This window comes from Vitis vinifera, chromosome 2, assembly GCF_030704535.1.
Source record: "Vitis vinifera cultivar Pinot Noir 40024 chromosome 2, ASM3070453v1".
NCBI lineage: Eukaryota > Viridiplantae > Streptophyta > Magnoliopsida > Vitales > Vitaceae > Vitis > Vitis vinifera.
In genome coordinates, this window is record NC_081806.1 from 18,037,010 (window position 1) to 18,057,763 (window position 20,754).

The 20,754-nt window shown below is 31.3% G+C and overlaps 1 long non-coding RNA gene across 3 annotated transcripts; it reads left to right on the forward strand.

The window, feature by feature from the left end:
- Positions 1 to 7,111: 7,111 nt before the first annotated feature.
- Positions 7,112 to 16,495, forward strand: LOC104882693 (uncharacterized). 3 transcript variants are annotated; one of them, XR_788376.3, is made up of 3 exons: positions 7,112 to 15,745; positions 15,828 to 15,929; positions 16,250 to 16,495. It is a non-coding gene; the product is annotated as an uncharacterized LOC104882693 (long non-coding RNA). The 3 variants fall into 3 exon arrangements; XR_788377.3 differs by having other exon boundaries at positions 7,112 to 14,200; positions 15,655 to 15,745; positions 15,828 to 16,495; XR_002032098.2 differs by having other exon boundaries at positions 15,828 to 16,495.
- The last annotated feature ends 4,259 nt before the right edge of the window (positions 16,496 to 20,754 follow it).

Consider the following 20,754-nt stretch of genomic DNA (forward strand, 5'->3'; position numbering starts at 1 on the left):
ACTATAAATGAGCAAATTCTCATCCTCAAATTCAAAAAAAAAATCCTTTCATGGATTAGGCCTTAAGCCAGCCATAAAGTAGACTAATTCTTTGGTTGTTTTGCTGCTCATGGTGGTGTGCACCCAAGGCCCCTCCCATGGGTGCTTGAAAGCACACTATCATAACTTCTTTTCCATATCTTTGATTGCAAATTAAGCTAGTTTGTTAGGTTAGATTGTGAGACTGTTTGGTATTAAGCTACTTTATTTTGATGTGAAAAATAAAATAGTAGAGTTGCTAATAACTTCAATAAACATAAAACATCTTATTTTGATTGGGATGTAAAAAAAAATAAAAATTGCATTATTACAATTTCATTAAATATGAAACATGTTACACACTAACATCATCAAAGATGATTATTTAATTATTCAAATGCTAAAAAATAAAAATAAAAATAAAATTTATAAAGATAGTAAATATGCACTTCTAACATCATCAAAGATGATTATTTAATTATTCATTTATTTATTTTTTCAATTATTTATTAGGATTACTAAGGGATTGAAAAGAAGAAATGGGGAAAGAAGAACAAGAAGATGAATATGCATTAATTTGAATTGGGTTGTTTTAGTCTTTAACCAAATGGATACCTCTATAGTCTTAAAAAAAAAATCATAAATTAGGTAGATAATTAAAGAAATTAAATTAGGTGGATACAAATATAATTTTTTCTTTATAAAAAATCCCAACATATATGCTGAAATTATAACTTGTAATATTGAAATAAAATCAAATTATTATTTCAACCTTATAATTTTAATTTTGGTTCACATCTACATAGGAATTGGAATTATCAAATTCATTCATATTTCCTTGAATAGAAATGAAAACAAAATATTCATTATCATTCCTTACTTCGCAAATCAAACATGTCCCAATTGTTTTTTATTTTTCAAAAAAATAATTTTCTTCTGGATTCTTTAACAAAGTTTTATCAACTCTTTTTTTCTCACATCGCACCAATTTAAAACCCATCTCAACGAGTCAATTGGGAATCTGATGTTGTAACATCCGCTCCCAACCGTGTAGATATTGTCCGCTTTGTACCCAAAGTGACCCTCACGACTTTAAAACACATCTATAGGTTTAAGAGAAGTCCATACTTATATAGTGCCAGAAACTTTCCCCCTTATCCGATGTGGGATATCACAAACACCTCCCCATGTAGACACAATGTCCTCGTTGTGTCCCATTGGATTGTAGGGCCAAATAGACGAACACCCCTACGGGGCCAAACAAACCCCTACATCGAGGTCGGAGATCGGCTTTGATACCATTTGTAACAACCCACTCTCAATCTTGTAGATATTGTCTGCTTTGGACCCAAAGTGGCCCTCATGACTTTAAAACGTGTTTATAGGGTTAAAAGAAGTCCATACTTATATAGCGCCAGGAACTTTCCCCCCTATCCGATGTGGGATATCATAAATGTTCTAGTCCACATTGACGCTAACATGACATGAAAATTTGAATGAAGAGGAACCCACATTATTGATATTTTTTATTTATTAATTTTCTAAATTAATATTAATATTATAAAAATACGAACATTTAAAAATTTTAACAACGAATTATAATATGTTTAAAACTCACATACATTTCAATTTATTTTAAAATAATATTAAATTATAAAATATAAATAAAAAATAGTTTTTTGCATGAATATTGTAATGATAATTTTGTTAAGACATGAATGTAGATAGTATATTATAAAAACAAAATCATATAAAACAATGATAATAATATTTTAAAATTTGATAATGCTTAATAATGTTTTATTTAAAATGAATAATAAAAATAAATATATTTCCTTTTCTAAATATATAAATAAATTAAGTTTTTCATTATATAATACAAAATTTTACCTAATTACTAACAAGGTGTTTTGTACCACTTTGGTTCAAGAAATTCTTGTATCAATCGAATCAATTTTTGAATTTAAAATTATTTTTAAAAATTACTAAATCTGTTAACAAATTTAAAGCATTAAATTTCAATTGATTTACTTAATGAAAACTTTTGAAAAAAAATAGTTGCATACATACGAGATATAAAAATAGACATTCCAAACTAGTTTTAATTTATGATTTTTTTTATATTAATTAATTTGGTTTTTAAATTGCAAATTATTTTTAAAAATTACTATATTCGTTGCATATTGAAATCTTGGTAGCATTCCGAGTAACTCCTCAACCTAGAATTCCATCCAAAGAAGTAGGGATCGCGATAGCTATTGAATCTTCTACTGGTACATGGATAGGTGTGTGGATTGATGGACTTACCGGTCTTGATCGTTACAAAGGACGATGCTACCACATAGAGGTAGTTACTAGAGGAGAAAATCAATATATTGCTTAGGTAGTTTATCTTTTAGACCTTTTTGAAGAAAACTCTATTACTAACATGTTTACAAGTCTCACTTAATTTAAAGTTTATTTTTCTCAGAAAAAAATTTCAAGAAATAGGGAAAATTCATTGGAAGCTGGGTGCAAGTAAACATGCTCACATCAAGGTAAATGCATATATAAAATGAAAGTTCAGACGTATACAATTGAAAAATACATTTATACTATTCTTTGTTTATGCATGTACTACATGTTGTTCAGATATATACTATTCTTTGAGAATGGGAGTGCCTCCAGTACCATAGATTCATTGCATGAAATGTACGTAGGCTGATAGGACAAAGCGATGGATGTTAAAGAGCAAATATTCAGTGATTTTGCAAATTACAGTAAATCAGTAGTCACCTTTTGCCGATTACACGTGTTTTTAAAAATAATTTTAAAATGATAGTTATGAATCTATTCCTTAAAATACAGCATTATTATATTTATATTAAAATTATATTTTTAAAAGACAATTTCATTATAAATTTATAAATTCTATTTATATTAAATATCTTTTGAAAAGATAATGGAGGTTCATATTAAGGATAAAAGTATCGAGATATCTCGTTGGAACCACTAAACCAAATCTCTTATTGTGTAAAATTTTGACATAAAAATAATATATACTATGTAAATTAATTAAAATAAAATTATTATAAATAAAACAATTTTAATTATCGTACTATGCCTTCCATATAATATTTTAATTTAAAACAAGTATAAATTTACAAATAAAATTATCACTATTTTTAAATAAAAAAAACTTATTCCAACTAAATATATTATAATTTTAAGTTTAACGTGTTTTTAAATTTGGTACATTAGTACAAAATGTCACAAAATATATTATACATACACACACATATATATTAGAGTTTTTCTGCATATTTTCATGAGTTTTGATTAATTTTTTATCCATTAATATTTCCTGATATATTCATAAAATCAAGTTATCAATATGTCTCTCAAAACCGATATTTTTATCCTTGTTCATATCTAATTGATCTATAAAGATATTCCTTAGGATCGGCTACATAGAACCGCCTTGTGGTATGTCCCTCATTTAATTGGAATGATCATTACCTTTTACAACTATTAATATCAAAATGATTTTAAAATATAATTATTTGATTAAAGGAAATGGATAAATCCTTAATTTGTAAATTTACTAAATTTTTTTTTCTAGGGTAAAAGATATTCATTTTTTACAAGAATACCTTTACTTCTTTTTGTAGAAATAATCTTCATGAAATATTGAAAACCTTAAATTCAAATATGGGAGATTAGATACAAATTTGAGATCATTTTATTCCTTTTAATTGATTCATTCTATTAAAATCCCATTTTAAAAAGGTGATATGTAATTTTTTTTAAAGATGATTTTAAAAGTATTGTATTTTTTAAAATATTGTTTTTGTAACATTTTTTTAATAATATTATTAAAATAAAAAAATCCCTAAATTTAATTATTTTAGAAAATAAAAATAAATAAATCTTTTGACACATACAATGAAAGAATAATTTATATAAAATATTAAAAATCATACTCATTCTTGTTCGTCCAAAATTTATTGTTCGCTATTTTGAAACAAATATTTAAAATAACCTTTTTGTCATGTAACTTATCTTTTATTTATTTTTAATTGTGATTTGTTAGAAGTAATAATTTAAATTTGCAACTTCAATAAATTTAAAAACCACATTGGCTTTAGTACACATTTAGAATTTAAAAAGTTGGTTTTTGAAAACATGGTTTCAAACCAATTTAAAGAAAATAAAAATAAGTTACTTTGAATAATAGTTTCATAAGATCCTATAACCTATATTTTTGTTTGGTTAGTGGGCCATTTAGTTTCTTCAATCCAATATAATGATAGTGGGCTATATATGTAATAAGGAATGCACTATGACACCTAGCATAAATGTATCAATTGAAGCAATGGTGGATGCAGCTTGTTAGGGATAGCAATGCATAATGTGTTAACTAAATCATGCACATATGAACAAAAGATTTTTAACATGTGTAGACCCTCAATTTTGTCCCTTTAGCACATGTCTTTAAATTCACTTCCAGTGCTCCACGGCAGTTCCTTGGTGGCCCATGACTACTCATACCACTTACCTTTTTCTGAGTCACCTCGGAGATTTTGGTTGAGGGATTATTTGATCCTTTCTCGTGACCCTTGGCAACCCTAATTTAGACTTAGGCTTTTGTTATTCTTTTTAGGATAACTTTTTTTTTTTAGACACACTTGACCCATTAGGCACCACCCTAGGCCCACTTAGATTCACCTAGGCTCATTTAGGCACATCTAGGTCCATTTAGGCACCCTAGGCCCACCTAGATTCACCTTGACTCGCACTGAGGCACCTTACAGTTTACACACACTCACTTTAGGTCCACGTAGGCATCCTAGCCCACCTATGTTACCTTTTAGGTAATTCCTACGTGACTTGTATAATTTGCATGATCTGCATTTTTAACGTTGGCATGTACTTGATGTCTTATTTCTACTTATTTTATTTATTCATTTACTTATTTATTTATAATTATTTGGCTAGTTATTTGCTTTTATTTATTTATTTTATAGAATATTGCATGAAATTGATGATTAATTTTGTAAACTAATGTCTTAATTATTTTTTGTATACCTATGATAGACATAATGTTTTTAATTGCATAATTTTAGTTGGTTTTAATTTTCAATTTCATGACTTTTACTGATTTTAATTCGTATTTTATTTTGGCATGAGATTTGAACGCACACATTGGAGAGGATCCATAGGCACGGCTACAATCTTCCATGGGCTGCAGTTTTGGAGATCACATAGTTGCATATCTGGAAGACGGAACAGACTTCCGTGGCAAGATGCACAGGAAGGAAAGGTGATGTCCAGAGAATGAGGAGAAGAATGCATAATCACACTTCCAACAATGTATTACTGTCATATGGTGTATTCCTCGAACCCAAAACCCTCTCTCAATTCCAAACGCGTTCGAGATTCACTGTTTCTGCAAGTCTCGGTGCATTTCGTTTTATTAAAGGTCATCCTTCCGCACAATTGCACCCTGAGATTGACCGACAGTGGAGTGCACGTTTTGGAGCCCTTGGAATCAGAAGATAGATGGGATCCTTGCCACTTAAAGATGGCGCACTTCGGATTGGACCCCAAGCCCACTCTCACATGGCTTGCATGGCCACCCCTTTTGTACATTATTTTAAAGCCAGCATGTCTCAGCCCTTAATTCCTCTTGCATGTTTTCCAAAATGGATTTTTAAAGATCCATTCTTTTTTTAATTTTCTGGGGAAATGTTGGACAGTTGCAGTGAGGATTATCTCCCAGATTTTTACCATGTTAGTGAAAGATCCCACGCACAGCCCACAATGGAAGATTCCACGCACAGCCCGCAATGAAAGATCTCCAACAGCACACATCCAAGGAAGGAAGCCTATATAGGAGATATGGAACCATGATCAGTCCACACCAACCATGATTCTTAAGGAAATCAGCCACAATTGAGGGGCCCACAAAACATCCAGATTTTGATTCCCACAGGCCGCACCATCCCGAGGGGATCTCCTCCACGCACCACTCAATTTTTTTGGAAGGCATGGCTGCATCTTAAGCATGCATCACGTGGAAAATAGCATGAAAATAGGAAAGAAGATGGCCACTTTGTGCACAGCACGCATATGATGGGCTGTAAAGGGAGATTCCTTTTGGTTTTTTTTTAGAAAGAAAAGTCCACTCATCTAATCACTTACCAAACAGGGTACAGGGCAGCATCTTTGAAAAAGTCTCCAATATGAACCACACGTAAGCACTTTCCATATGTCTAAATGCACTGAAAAAAAGAAACAAAATATTCCATACAATGTGCGGCTGCCATACAAAAAAGGAACGAGCAGAGAGGAAGTGATCGACACCGAGAGATATTATTTTTTGAGGGAACGAAGAGAGGCCTGAAAGGAAGGAGGAGGCAGCCACCACACATTCTCCATTGATCATCAGCCCGCGCCACCAGTAACAGCAGGATAACACCTTGGTTTGCGTATTGAAGGTTCGGTTTATGATTATTTTTTTTATTTTATTGAAAATTGATAATTTCATGTGTATTTTAGTTTATGACTTATTTTTTTCATTCTATGATTCCAAGTTTCGATATTCATTTACTTGTGTGACGATATGATAGAATTGAGAATTCTTGATTGATTAATTTTGATTCCAAGTTTTGATTTTCATTGAGAACTTTGACTAAATATATTAATTATTATATTCGATTCGAAGTTTCTTTTTTTCTTAGTTGATTGAGTTAAATTTAAGAATTTGTTTAATTGTATGGATTATCATTGTCTTGATTCCAAGTTTTGATTTTTCTAGGTTGTTATGTTTTTAGAATTATAGTTTATTATTCCTATTGAACCACTTGATTAAATCCATGTTTTACTTTTTTAACTTTAGTTTTGATTGATCTTGTTTAGCTTATGTGTTTTTAGAATTTTAGTTTATTATTCCTATTGAACCCGTGTGATTAACTCCATGTTTAAAATTGTTAACTTTAGTCTTTGATTGACCCTATTTAGTTTATGTGTTTTAGATTTTTAGTTGATGAGTCTATTACTTTCTCATGTCATTATATCCACATTTTGAGCTTGTTCGTTTTAATCCTCGATTGATCCAATTTTATTTTGTGTGTTTTTTAGAGTTTTAGATATTTAATTTAAAAGTTACTTTTCTCATGTTGTAAGCTTGTTAATTTTAATTCTTGATTGACCTAATTTTAGTACGTGTGTTTTTTTAGAGTTTTAGTTAATTAGTTTAATCAATGCTCATGTTTTAAAAAGTTTGTTAATTTTGGTTTTTGACTGATCTTGTCCTAGTTTATAGTTTTTCAAAATTTTAGTTAATTAGTTTTATCCCATGTTATTATACTCATGAATTAAAAATAGTTAAATTTAGCTTTTCTACTTAGCTGATGTGTCCTTTTTTAAATTTTTGGTTATCATTTTGCTTAATCCCTTGTTACTTAGTTTTGTTTTTGTTTTGGAAGTTATTAATGTCTAGTTGTTGATTGATATTACCCTAGTTTATGTGCTTCTAGAATTCTGATGGTTAGTTTTTTTATTAATATCTTGTTAATTTGTTTGATCTAGAACCCATTAGTTAGTTGCTTTGATGAAATCCCTACAAAAAACCTATTTTTCAAAAACCCTTTATTGTTAGTTTGTTCGATTATTTGACTTATAATTTTTCTAAAAATTTTCCAAGTGTTCCATGGTAGTTTAGACTTCTTGAACTTGAATTTAAGACTTTGTTTGAGTTAAAAATCACTTTTAAAATGGAAGATATGAATGAGTCTTTTGGGTGGTTCTGTTTTCACCCAGTTTTGGACACTTAAAATTTTTTTATAAACATAAATTACTAGATGACTCTTGAAAAGTAAATTTTTGTTTGCTTAATTTTGATTCATTACTTTGGTTTAAAAGGTGAGAATTTTTTGTTTTATTTTAATTTTGATTCATTATATTACATTGAAAAATTAAAATCTTTGTGTAGTTTGGACTTGATTCCTTGCTTAGTTCGAAAAGTTAGAATTTTGCTTAGATCGGTTTTAATAGATTTAATTTTAAAAGTCAGTTTTTTTTAGGAGTCAGCTTTTTATTTAGTTCAAGTATTTTATAATTTTTAGTCTATTATTCTAATTGATCCTATGTAATAAAGTTTATGTTTTTAAGTTTATTTTGATCATGTTTTGGTTCATCTTATTTAGTTTAGGTACTAATCTTATGTTATTTTGCTCACGTTCTAAAATTGATGATTCTAGTTTTTGATTAGTTAATATGTTTTAGAATTCTATGTGCTTGTGTTACTATATTCACATTATTATAATTACATGTTTAGGTGTTTGGTTGATTTTAAATTAGTTCTAGAGTGTTTATCTCAATTTATGTGTTTGATTGATCCTTATAAATTCCCGATTAATATTTCATTAGTTTTATTTGATCTAAAGTCGTTTGGTTTGTTGCTTTGGTGAATATTTATTAAATTTGATTTTTAGAGGCCATTGGAAAATCATGAAGATTGGCCTCTACCATCACCATTATCATTTTTGTTAATTACTAAAAAAAATTTTACTTTGAGGTTTCATTTTTGTTTTGTTTGGTGTTTTATTTTTTCCCAAATTAATCCCTTTTATTTTAAAATAAAATACTTTTATCAAAAAATCATTTTAAAAAAAATCTATTTCAAAAACTCATTAGATTCCTCAGGATCAAAATCTTTTTTTTTATTTTTAAAAAATAATATGCAACCATATTTTGTTCGGTTTGCATCCTTCTCGGTTTCTAACAAAAGGTTTGGTTTTGAACAAAAACACGAATCAAAGCTTATGGTCCCAAATAATGGGATAATTCTGGGCTAAATTTGTGTATATTAATTTGGGGAATTGGCGAAACCCCTACATAAGAAAATCTTTTCAAAAATTATTTTTGTTGCCATTTTTGTCACTTTTTGAAATTATATCTATCTTTTTTTTTAGAAATTGTATACAAGATGAGTGTGATAATTATTGTTTTCATATATTTTGACAATTTCTGCTATGATAATTAGATAACGAGCATGCTAGGACTTCTTATTTTATTGTTTGTTATCTAACCTCTCATGTTTTGTGGAAGCGCATTAGGAGTTAAATATGCTATCCAGGTACGTTCCCTAATACCCACTTTCTAAACCCTATGAATATGTATGCCCATGCTTGCTATCCTCTTTAATTGCCTTGATATACATTTGATGATTGTTTGATTATCTTTGATAAAACAAATGTTGTGTGATGTATCTCCAAACTAATCTCTTATGTTTTATGATAGCGCTTGGGAAGCCGTCCAGGTACGCATTTTTAACTCTCCTTAATTGTGATTTGATTTTGTTTGATATGTTATATTTTTTTTGGAATCACCTAGCCTACTTAGGTATCCGAGATCAACCATTTAATTGCCACGCTTCCCTTAACTTAGTCAGTAGAGACCTCTTTAGGGCTTAGAGGGGTGCTACCTCCTAGAGGTACCTTCCCAATAAGTAACCTGATCCCCGGACCAAGACTTGGGTTTTCAAAGACACGCTTTTCCAAAAATTATGGAGTCATTTTTTTTAGGGTTTTATTTCTTGTTTTATTTTCCCTTCAAAAATAAAAATAAAATAAGTGGCGACTCCAACTTTTTTTTAAAAAAAATCAATTTTTCACAAATAAATAAAAAGCGAGTCTCGCCGATCGAGTGGGGACGCACGTGAAAAATGCGGGTCCACAACATGGTTCAGTGATTAATGTGATCCCTATGTTCAGGTGAAGTGCATCAATACTCAACAATTAATCCATTAATCAAAAGGAATAAGAAGAGTTACAATAGTAAAACTTTCAAAAAAACATATTTCAATTGCAATCTCACTCTCTAAAAAACAAAACCCTAAAACATAAAAGGATTACCAAAACGAGTCTTGAGCCCTAATCCATAAGGGAGCATTTATAGGGTTGTCCACTAGGCTTAACTAACTTGAGCCAATCAAGGCTTGGGTCACTTAATCTAGCACAAAACGAGTTCTAATTGATTAATTAACCACATAGGGCATCTAATTAATCAATTAGCTCAACCAAGGACTTTGTTCATTATCGCTTGTGTAGTCTTGCATGATAACCAAAACACCCTTATGCATAAGAATGAACCTAAAGCCAATTCAACCCTCATAAACCATATCATCATGGTATAAAAGTTCAAAACGGGGACCACTAGGACCCATAGGAGTACTAGCTCCCTCAGAATCCAATTCTAAAGTTGATTCAACATTCTACTAAACAGAATCAACTACACTCCAATATCTTAAATAAATAACAATGTGATAAAGGTTAGGTCATTAACCTTATCCACTGCATGCAAACTCCTCATGAACTGGTGTTTGTAATCTAACAAGGTAGACTATCACCTATTAAGATTACCTCTCAAATACTTGAGTTACAAATCTTACTTATTATGTGATTAACAAACATACTCCAATTCCAAGGAGCATATGTCAAATTCCACTAAATGAATTATTGTAGTCATAGATTTTATGATCATGTGTCCTTTGGATTACCCAAGGAGACACACCATCTCATTACTTCTATGAGATATCATGGTGCCTCTATCAAGAATACTCATTGCCATCAACCATCTTCAATAGTAACCTAATATATTAGGATATATGACCACTTTAAGGTCTTACCCATAGGTCAAGGCCTCCCATTGATGTTGGCATAGACTCAATATCCTATCAAGGTTGAGAGTTCATGTAGTATGGTAGCTTAGTGAATCATGACAATTGATTGCCTTACATCATGATTCATCGTGGGTCTTGTCTAGTGCGCATCATATACACTAGTGGACTTACCAAGGAAAAACCATCTTGATGGCCAAGACAAGTCATCCCTCCAATTAGGAGGTGGTTTTCAAATTTGATTTGATAATCAATTACCGAACCAGTTTTTTGAAGTTGAATGAGCTTGTTAAACATATTTTCGAATTGGTTAGTATTAAAATGAGAGAAAATTCCTTGCTTGAGATCTTCCTAAGTAACATACATAAGTTCTTCTAATATTTGGGACCAAAGTTGGGCTTCACCCTCTAAATAAAATGAGGCTAGAGTAACCTTATAAAATTCAATGATTTCCTGGAATGAAAAGTACTTTTCTACCTTGCTTACCTAAGTTGTAGGATCATCTTGACTATCATAATGGGGAAAATCAATCTTAAAGGTCTTAGGAACGTAGTTGTTAAGAGAACCCCATATGTCAAAATTAACACCATTTCGACCATTGCCCTTACTTGTAGAATGCTTTCTATCATCCTTACTTTTACCAAAAATGTGTTGGATGAATTGCTCCATTCTCTTAGTGATATGACCCAGTATCTCCTATTGACTAAAGGCAAGAGCTGCCATGGTCTCTTCCATCTTTTTCAAACGATCTTGTAGATCCATTCCTGGCTCTTATAAAAAATTTACGTTGAGGAACTAAAGCAACAAAAAGAAAAAGAAAAATCATTAGCTTATATGAGGAACTAATGCCCTTCCCAGGCAGCTCAAAGATTTGATATAATTGTTCAATGCCTTTATTTAGAATCATTCAAGTCTTTTACAATGACTTGCTTCACATTTACATGCATAAAAGTAGGAAACAATAACTTAAAATAAACATGTTCTAACATGAACAAACACATCCTCACATTTACAACTAATTCAAATATTAAATAGAGAAAAATAAGGAATAAAATAACAACTAGTTCTAAGGCAGCGTAATAGCTTCCATGATTTTAATTTCATTCTTTGTTTCCATTCCTTCTGGTGTTGGCATCTTATTGTCTAAGGTTTGTGTAAGAATTTTACATTTCCAAAGTAGAGCACGGTGCTCATTCTTTACATCATTCATCATTTCCATCCTAGTTCTCTAAGATAAGAGGAGAATGAAACCATTTTCGTGGAAAGGTTTTTTTTTTTTTTTTTTAATTTTAATTTTTATGTCTTTGCAATTGGACCATCTCTACTTTGTCATGCTTCTAGAATTCTATACATTAACTAATGACCCTTCAGTATCATGTTAAAAAAACGTGTAAAAAAATAAAAAGAAAACATAGTTAGCAAGCTTAAAGGAAGAGTAAAGATAGATTGCCTCAATGGAAAGAAACTCATGTGATAAGAGAATAGGCTTCTAGGTATTTTCCCACTAGCAACCATGTTGCCTTAAGTGTTGAGTTTGAACATGTGAAAGGAGACCAAGATGTGGTCTTTGAGAAAGGTTAAAGATAAGTTGGTTTTATTAGTTAAATTGTATAATAATTAAGTTCCCAAAAATTTTCATTGTAGATACAAACACAACTTTTAAGTGAACCATATGTTGTTGTTTTCCATAGTTATATAGATCTTTTGTCTATTTAATTTTGAGACCGTTCACTAGAATGCCTATTGAGCTACATGCTCAATGAACCATATACACAAACCAATCCTACAATTACGATAAAAAAAGAAAAAAATATTCAAGTTTATAAATGAATGGGGATAGAGATATATAAAATATACAACTTGATTACATGGCAGCTAGTTTACCTTTTGTTGTGTAAGAATTTCCTTATTTAGGCATTTTAGATTCTATGACCAATATTTTGGAAGCCATATATAAAAATTCATGGTAAAAGAATAAAAATAGAGTCAATTTCATTCATACAATACAAGAAACTAAGTTATAGTGACATGATTTTAGTAGGGATAAAAAAAAAATTGCAACTATATAGTTTATATAGTTGCAGTTCCAAAAGGATCTGTTTCTATAGTTTTTTTATGCCAAAATTTGGTGGAAAATAATTTCCCTCTAATGTTTATAGGCACAGACGATATATTCCAGCATCATTATAGACTATAATGTTGTAGCCAGACAAGTGAGGCAGCCATAGGAGTTCCACACATTAGAGATGGCTGCGGGGTACTTTTATTCTGCTACCATAAACCGGTTTTGCATGGGGATTCTGCTACCAAAAATAGATGGCTCGCAGAAATAAAAGACCCTAAAAATACCATCTCGCTCTTCACAATCTGAAACCTTTGCCTCCACACTGACATTCTTTGTTGCTTCACGTTTGAAATCCCCTCAAAATCTTCTACTTCCTCTACTTCAACAAAACCATTATTGGATCCTCTTCATCCACTTCACTGGAATAAAACACCATCAAATCTAGCTTTGAAACCGGTAATCAAGGTACCTTCTCTTCACATCATCTCTGGTCGATCTCTTTTTTCACTTTTTTCAAAGAGAATGATATAAAACCCTAGCCTAGTCTTCATCTTAAGCTGGATTCTCTGAACTTTTGCTTTAGAAGTTGGTTCACTGTGTTATTTTTTCATTTATCCAGAGGTTTTGAAATTGAAAGTAGTTTGCTACTTGTTTGAATATGATATTTAATTTGAAATTATTGATTATGAATTGAAATGGAAGGTTTGGGTTTGTTTAGGTTGCAGGTGTTGAAATGATGCATAGGAAAAAAATTGCATAAACTAATTTCAGTTTACCAATCATCTGTTTAAATGAAATGGATGTGGTATTTGCATCTTTTTTTTTTTTTAATCATTAATGTGTTCTCATCGAAGTGTAGTTAATTGCTAGATCAGAAATTCCTGTTTACTTCTAAGGATGACAACTCATGACTAAAGGCCATAGATTTTGGCTTGTTTGATTTTGTGAAACAAGGCATGTTCTTAGCCCTTCAATCCATAGATATATGTATATTAAACCAGGAATGTTCTTAGCCCTTCAATCCATAGATATATAAGATTCATAAGAAAGTTTCTAATAGATTCTGTTTTCTCATGCATTAAAGGTATTTCAAGCACCATTCTTTGGATCAACTTTGAACTTTTTCCATCAAACTAAACACATTTCCTTTTTGTTATGAAAGACTGCTCAAAATTGATGGAGATAATTATCCTGAGGTACAGAGTTTTAATGTAACACCCTTAGATTAGTTTATGATGATTGCACATTTGTTTGACCCCTAAACTGAATTATTCAGATTTCTGATTAAATCCAAATTGTGTACTTGAATGTCATACTCCCTTATCATATTTAAACATCAATTCTGCAGACACTTTGCAGAATGTTTATCATTAATGTTGGACCTGGTTTTGAGCTGCCCTGGAACATGTACAGTGACGATTTATGTTTATCTAAGAACAACTTCCAAGATTCATGTGAGTTAAAAGAAGTTATTTTAATCTAATAAAACTATGACCTCTCTTTGCTACGAACAAAAGTTTTGAGTGATTGCTTTTTGAAAATTTTCTTATGTTCTTGTTTCAATGGTATTGTAATCGGATTCATTAGTTGTTAGCAGATTGAACTCATAACATTAGCCATTGGATCTCTACTATCCCATAAGAAAGAAAAATAAAGAATAAAATTAGCCACCAGACCATCCATTGTTTCTGTTGGAGGAATATCTAACATATTTTTGCACAAACTTGCTGAAAATATTCAAGATGCATATGCAGAGGCAACAAATATTGCTTAGTAGGTTAAGTGTACCTGCTAATATTCCTTAAATTCAACAAAAATTTCTGAAATTCTTTTCATGAGTGGGTTTTACTTGACCATACTAACTAGAAAAATTGTAGCTCTTGTTGGTAGAAATGGTTGAGGAAAAAGTAGTATAATTCCACTCATGGAATGGTTTGATGATCCTATATTATGTATTAGATACACACTAGTTTCCTATCTTTTGCTTACCTATTTTCTTTTGCTTTATATGACTGTCATTGGAATCCTTTTAAAAAAACTTCTCAAATTTTAATGTTCCAATATCTTCTAGTATAGGAGAGGTACTTTTGGATGGAAAAAATATTAAAAACCTGAACCTGCCTTACTATGTTTGAGCATAAGAGATGACATTGCTTATGGGTGGTCCAATGCTACTTCTGTTCTTATTGAAGAAACTGCTAAAATAGGCATGCACATTCATTTATCAGCTCTCTTGAGAAAGGATATGAAATATAGGTAGAAAGTAAACTACACTGGACATCTTAAGCACACATTATGGTCTTAACAATCATTTTTTGATATTCATCTAGTTCAATGCAATGTAGGTGGGTTAAGTTGGTATAACATTGACAAAAGAGCAAAAAATAAATCTATCTGTGTTAGGGTAGTGGTTTCAAATCCATCCATGCTTCTACTTGATGAAATCGTTGGTGTCCTTGACTTTGAAGCAGATAGTGTTGTTTAGGAGGCCATAGATATCCTCAAGTAGGGACGATCAACATTAATCATTGCTCGACTAATAAGTCTGGTAAGGAATGTTGATTACATTACAGTGATGGAGAAGGGCCACTTTGTTGAAATGGGTACACATGATGAATCGTTAATATGCATAGCTTCTCTAGTGTGCAGAAGCTATGAAACCTCCTAAAAGATATATTCTTATCATAAACTTGTGCTTCTGTAGGACCTAGTGCAGTATCTTGTACGCTTATGTAATGTGTTGAATTTAGCAGTTTGCAACAATTAATCTCGTGTAACAATTTTTTATAAATTGCAAAAATACATATATGTCAATTTATTTATGTTTTTAATTATAAATGGTGGTTATTTTTACTTATTTTTAATTGGAGTGTTTTCTATGTCACACGTTGATCTTGCAAATAAACAGGTTCTCTTAAAAAGCTCCTAAGAGTGGAAATTCACACAATGCAAAAAACCCATTAGATATCAAAGTTATATCCTTCATGACATTCTTCATGGTATGTTATATTCAAGTTCTTCAACAATGCAAAGTTTATACCAAATTAGATATCAATTATTTCTCAGTTTCCATGAATGCAGTTTCATGCTTAGACTTACTTGAAGAGCTCTCTTTACACTATGAGTAGACGGTTATAACTATTGCTTTCTTCTGATTAGGATGCAGCTTGATGTTACAGTCAGGTGAAACCGTAATTATTGTTTTAGTTTTGTACTTTACGTAACTTAATCCAGCAAAAATCTATTTGCACAATATCAGGATATTGTTTGTGTAATTTTTGTCAAGTAATAAAGTCCATGTATAACTGGACTTCACATCGTGTGCTTTAATTGATCAAATGTTATTTCTTCTGTTGATCAACAACATAGTCTAGGAGATTATCACTAGGCAGAAACATAGGTAACCACTCTTTTATAGAACTGTGGAGATAATTTTTTTTTGTTCACTTTAATGCAAACGATATGTTTGTGTATGATTTAAGTGGTTTGTTTTCTAAATGCAGAGAGGAAGGGTGTTAAAGTATGACAACCTGTACATTACGGAAGAAATCATGCAATTACTACAAACCATGTGGGGGGGGGGGTATAACTGAAGTCCATAGTCAATGACCACTACCCTAATGAATCCTTGTACAGTTGTATAAGCTCGTGCAGTTGTATTCCTTAAACAGCTTATAGTCATTGACTCTCTTCCTTGATTTCACTCATAGTTGTTTTATCTCTTGTATATATATGAACAGTTTCATATATTAATAGAGCATTACAATCATTCACACAAAGTCTTGTATATATATGGACCGTTGTTCCTATTGAAATTTCAATAAATTAAACCTACCCTTATGTAGATAATGGATGACGTTCTAGATATATTAGAAGTAGAGTAATACTTCTATCTTTGATATTTGATAGAAAAATGCTTTCTTTGGAATTCTTATACATTTAGTCAAAATATTTCCATTTTGATTTATGGTTGTGATTTATCAGGATTTTGTATACATATATATATATATATATATTGATATCTATCTTTAGCTGAGATTTTGAGTCTCGCATGTCTACCATTTCACCACCAAGGCATCTTGAGAGTGAATGGTGTTCCATGAATATGATATCCATCTAGTGTGATGTATGGAATATATGACAAAGGTGGAGTGTTAGAGTATTTCTATTAATCGGTCATGTCATATAGGCCCAAATTGGACATCCAATTGCTTCGATTTGAATTATTAGGAGGATGCCTTATATACATTATATAAAAAAGATGGACAATCAAACCTATTTCTCAATTCAATAGAAGCCCAAAAGGGTGAATAGGGTCCTAAATAACGAGAGATATGTAAAAAACAGGTCCGATTATGCCTATTCCTAATCCTAAATGAAATGTAACGATGTAAGGATTCATATGTAAACGTAGTATCTATTTAGATAAGCTCGAATGACCCCTTCTCATAATGAGAATTTATATAACCCTATTCTGGTCTGATTTGTTATGGAATGAACTTATAATCATGGAACTAACTCAATCATCAGATTATAGATTATAAGTTCATAACCCTAACCCATTCCCATTTTGGGAGAAATAGATCTAGTAATTATTTGATTCTAGTTAGTAAGAGGGATCTTAAACTAAGAAATAGATCATAGAAACTAAAAAAAAGGTATCTTGAGCAATTGCAATTATCGGGTTCATTGATATTCTTGGTATAGTAGATGTTTTCACACATACAATCATACTCAATTCGATGGAATTGTTTGATCTTAAAAGAGATCTTATATAATTTCGCACATGAGGGGTTATTTCTTGGTTTCATCCAGTCATTAATAACTTGATTATTTTTAGATAAAAGTAGATAGAAACAACAGAGTAAGGAGTCCTATTGAAACCAAGAAATATAGGTCTTCCTGCCATCCACACCAAAATAAATGGAGTTTTTAAAAAACAACCTGCTAGTGGAGGAAGACCTCCTAGGGATAAGAGACATAGGGCTAAAAAGAAAGCCGAAAAAGGATATTTCATGTATAATCCTACATAATCTCGAATGTTATCAGTTCTGGTACATAGACCAAATGATACAATGCAAGCAAAAGTTCCTAGATTCATGTAGATATAGAACAACATATAAGTTATCATGCTTGCATATCCACCATTTGAGTCTCCAACAATTATTTCAATAATTACATATTCGATTTGACCTATGGACAAATATGCAAGCATACGTTTCATGCTTATTTGAGTAATAGCAATGAGATTCCCCTATATCATGCTAAGAATAGCTAGGATTTCCAAAAGATGTCATTCATTTGATGGGAAATAAAAAGGAATATCGAAAATTCAAGTGTCTAAAGCAACTGCTTTCGAAGTAATAGAAAGAAAAGCAATGACTAGAGTGGGAGAGTCAGAGTCAAAAAGAGGATTCCTCACTTCTTTCTCTCATTCAAAACCGTGCATAAGACTTTTATCTTGCACAACTCCTAAGTGATAAAAGAAAGAAGAACTCATCTTTCTTTTTTTATTACCTTCCTCGCGTATGTATAAGACTGAATCCCTTTGATTTCTAAAAAGGATTACTAATCCTTAACTTTTAGAGGAATCCTTCATCAATGGTTGTGAATGACTGATTTTTTCAAACTTTTCGACCTTGGTTATGTAGCAGCAAGTAGCAAGATTGAGAAATAAAACCATTTAATTTGATTCGTTCTCAATAACCATGAGATGATCATCTTAGGGTGATCCTTACGTTGGCAAGTGCTCCTATCACACTCGTAGTCTCTAAAGGATGAGAACCAACTATGTAGCACCTACATCAAGAATTCAAGTATTGTATATGCCATTAGTATGATCCTTTGTAGGAACTACCCATAATAACAAACTTACAAAATGGATATGTTTATCATAAAGAGATTTGTTGTTCCTGACCCTGCTTCACCTTGATTTTTATTTGAATAAAAGTTATGTATTGGTCCGAGTGGGGATAACATTTCTCTTCTACATGTCCATGAAGTTTTGAAAAATCTAAACATCTCAAAGATAGATAGAGAGGTAGGAATTTATCGAACGAACCACACTCCTTTGTATAAGTCAAGAGTCCATTGATGAGAAGGGGATGGGTAAAGCTTAAACCCTATTCCTACAATGATGAATATAAGTGCAATTGAAATTCCTGGGGAGTTATACATTTGTGTATTGATAAGACCATTCACTATTTCTTGATGCTCGATCTCTCCCCCGAATGAACCATATAGCCAAGAGAAACCATGAATCAGAATAGAAGAACTTGCCCCACCTATGAGTAAATATTTCGTAGTAGCCTCACTAGATCGTACATCTCTCTTGGTATATCCAAATAATAGGTAAGAACATAAACTGAAACATTCTAGAGCTACAAAAATAGTTATTAAATTGTTAGCATAGCATAAAAACATTCCTCTTAAACTAGTTGTTAATACGAATAAGAGAAACTCTATAATAGCCATTTTTGTACATTCATTGTACTCTACGGATAGAGGAATACATAGAGTTGAGCATAGTAAAATAAGAAATTGTTCGTTTGGAAATTTCTCGAAAAGCTAATCATAGGTTCTTCTCTCCATCGGACCAATAGGGTCATTATGCTCATTACTAAACTTGTTGAAGAGATGAAATATAACCAAGCTATATCTTTTTTATCAGAGGTTGAATCAATCATCAGAAGAAGAATTAGGCCAAAAATTATGATACATTTTGGGAAAATAAAACTTCCATCGAAGAGAAGAAAATGAAAGGCTTTCAAAAAAATTCTCATAGAATCAAGAATGATGTTTTCATGCTATATATGCCAGATCATAAATTAGTAATTGCATTCAATCTCCAAAAAAATCCCAATTGTTTCTATTTTTGGAATGGAATATTTAAGGAATCACCATGAATAGGATCAAACCTTATTCAATGTTATTTACATGAGATTCCTCTTTCTTATTCTTAAGCAAGTCCCTGAGAGGACTTGGTGGATCCATGATTTATGTTGCATCTCTTGTTTCCTTTTCGTTTGTTTCGAGAAATATATCGATCAATTCCAATTCTTTTGTTTTCTATTGATTCTTTTCTGATCGAGATGTATTGACTGGATCCTTGGATCTATGTGTCTATATAGATTCTGTTCATGGATTAATGAAAATGTGCAAAAGCTTTATTTGCCTCTGCCATTCTATGAGTCTCTTCCTTTTGGCATATGGCATCGCCACTCCCTTTGGCAACATCCACTAATTTAGAACTTAATTTGAAAGTCATATTTTGACCCGAACGTTTTTGGGATGCTCCTAATAATCAATGAATGGAAAGTGCTTTTCCTTGTGTGGATCCTATTTCAATGGGAACTTGATGAGTCAATCCACCTACACGTCTTGCTTTTAGTCCTATATCAAGAGTTACTCCACGTATTGCTTGATGTAAAACATATAGTGGATTTGTTTGTCTTTTGTTGAATTTTTTTCACGGATCGATAGATAATTTGATAAGCCAATGATTTATTTTCATGTTTCGGAATACAATTAACCAACACGTTAACTAATCGATTAGGATAAATTGAATTGGATTTCACTTTTTTTTTCTGTAGCACCTCGACATGACATGAGCGTGAAAGGGGTTTAAGAATTAGTTTTCTTTTTATAAGGTCTAAAATCATTTATTTTGGCTTTTTGACCCCATATTGTAGGGTGGATCTTGAAAGATATGAAAGATCTCCCTCCAAGCCGTACATACGACTTTCATCGAATATAGCATTCCATAGAATTCTATATGTATCCATGAGATCAAGTATGGAATTTTGTTTACTCATTTTACATTGAGTATTTGTTTCCCTCCTTTTCCTGCTAGGATTGGAAATCCTGTGTTTTACATATCCATACAATTGAGTCATTGGGTTTTTGAAATAGTGTAAAAAGAAGTGCTTCGAATCATTGCTATTTGACTCAAACCTATTCTAAAAAAGTCGAGGCATTTCAAATTGTTTATTGACATGGATAAAATCAG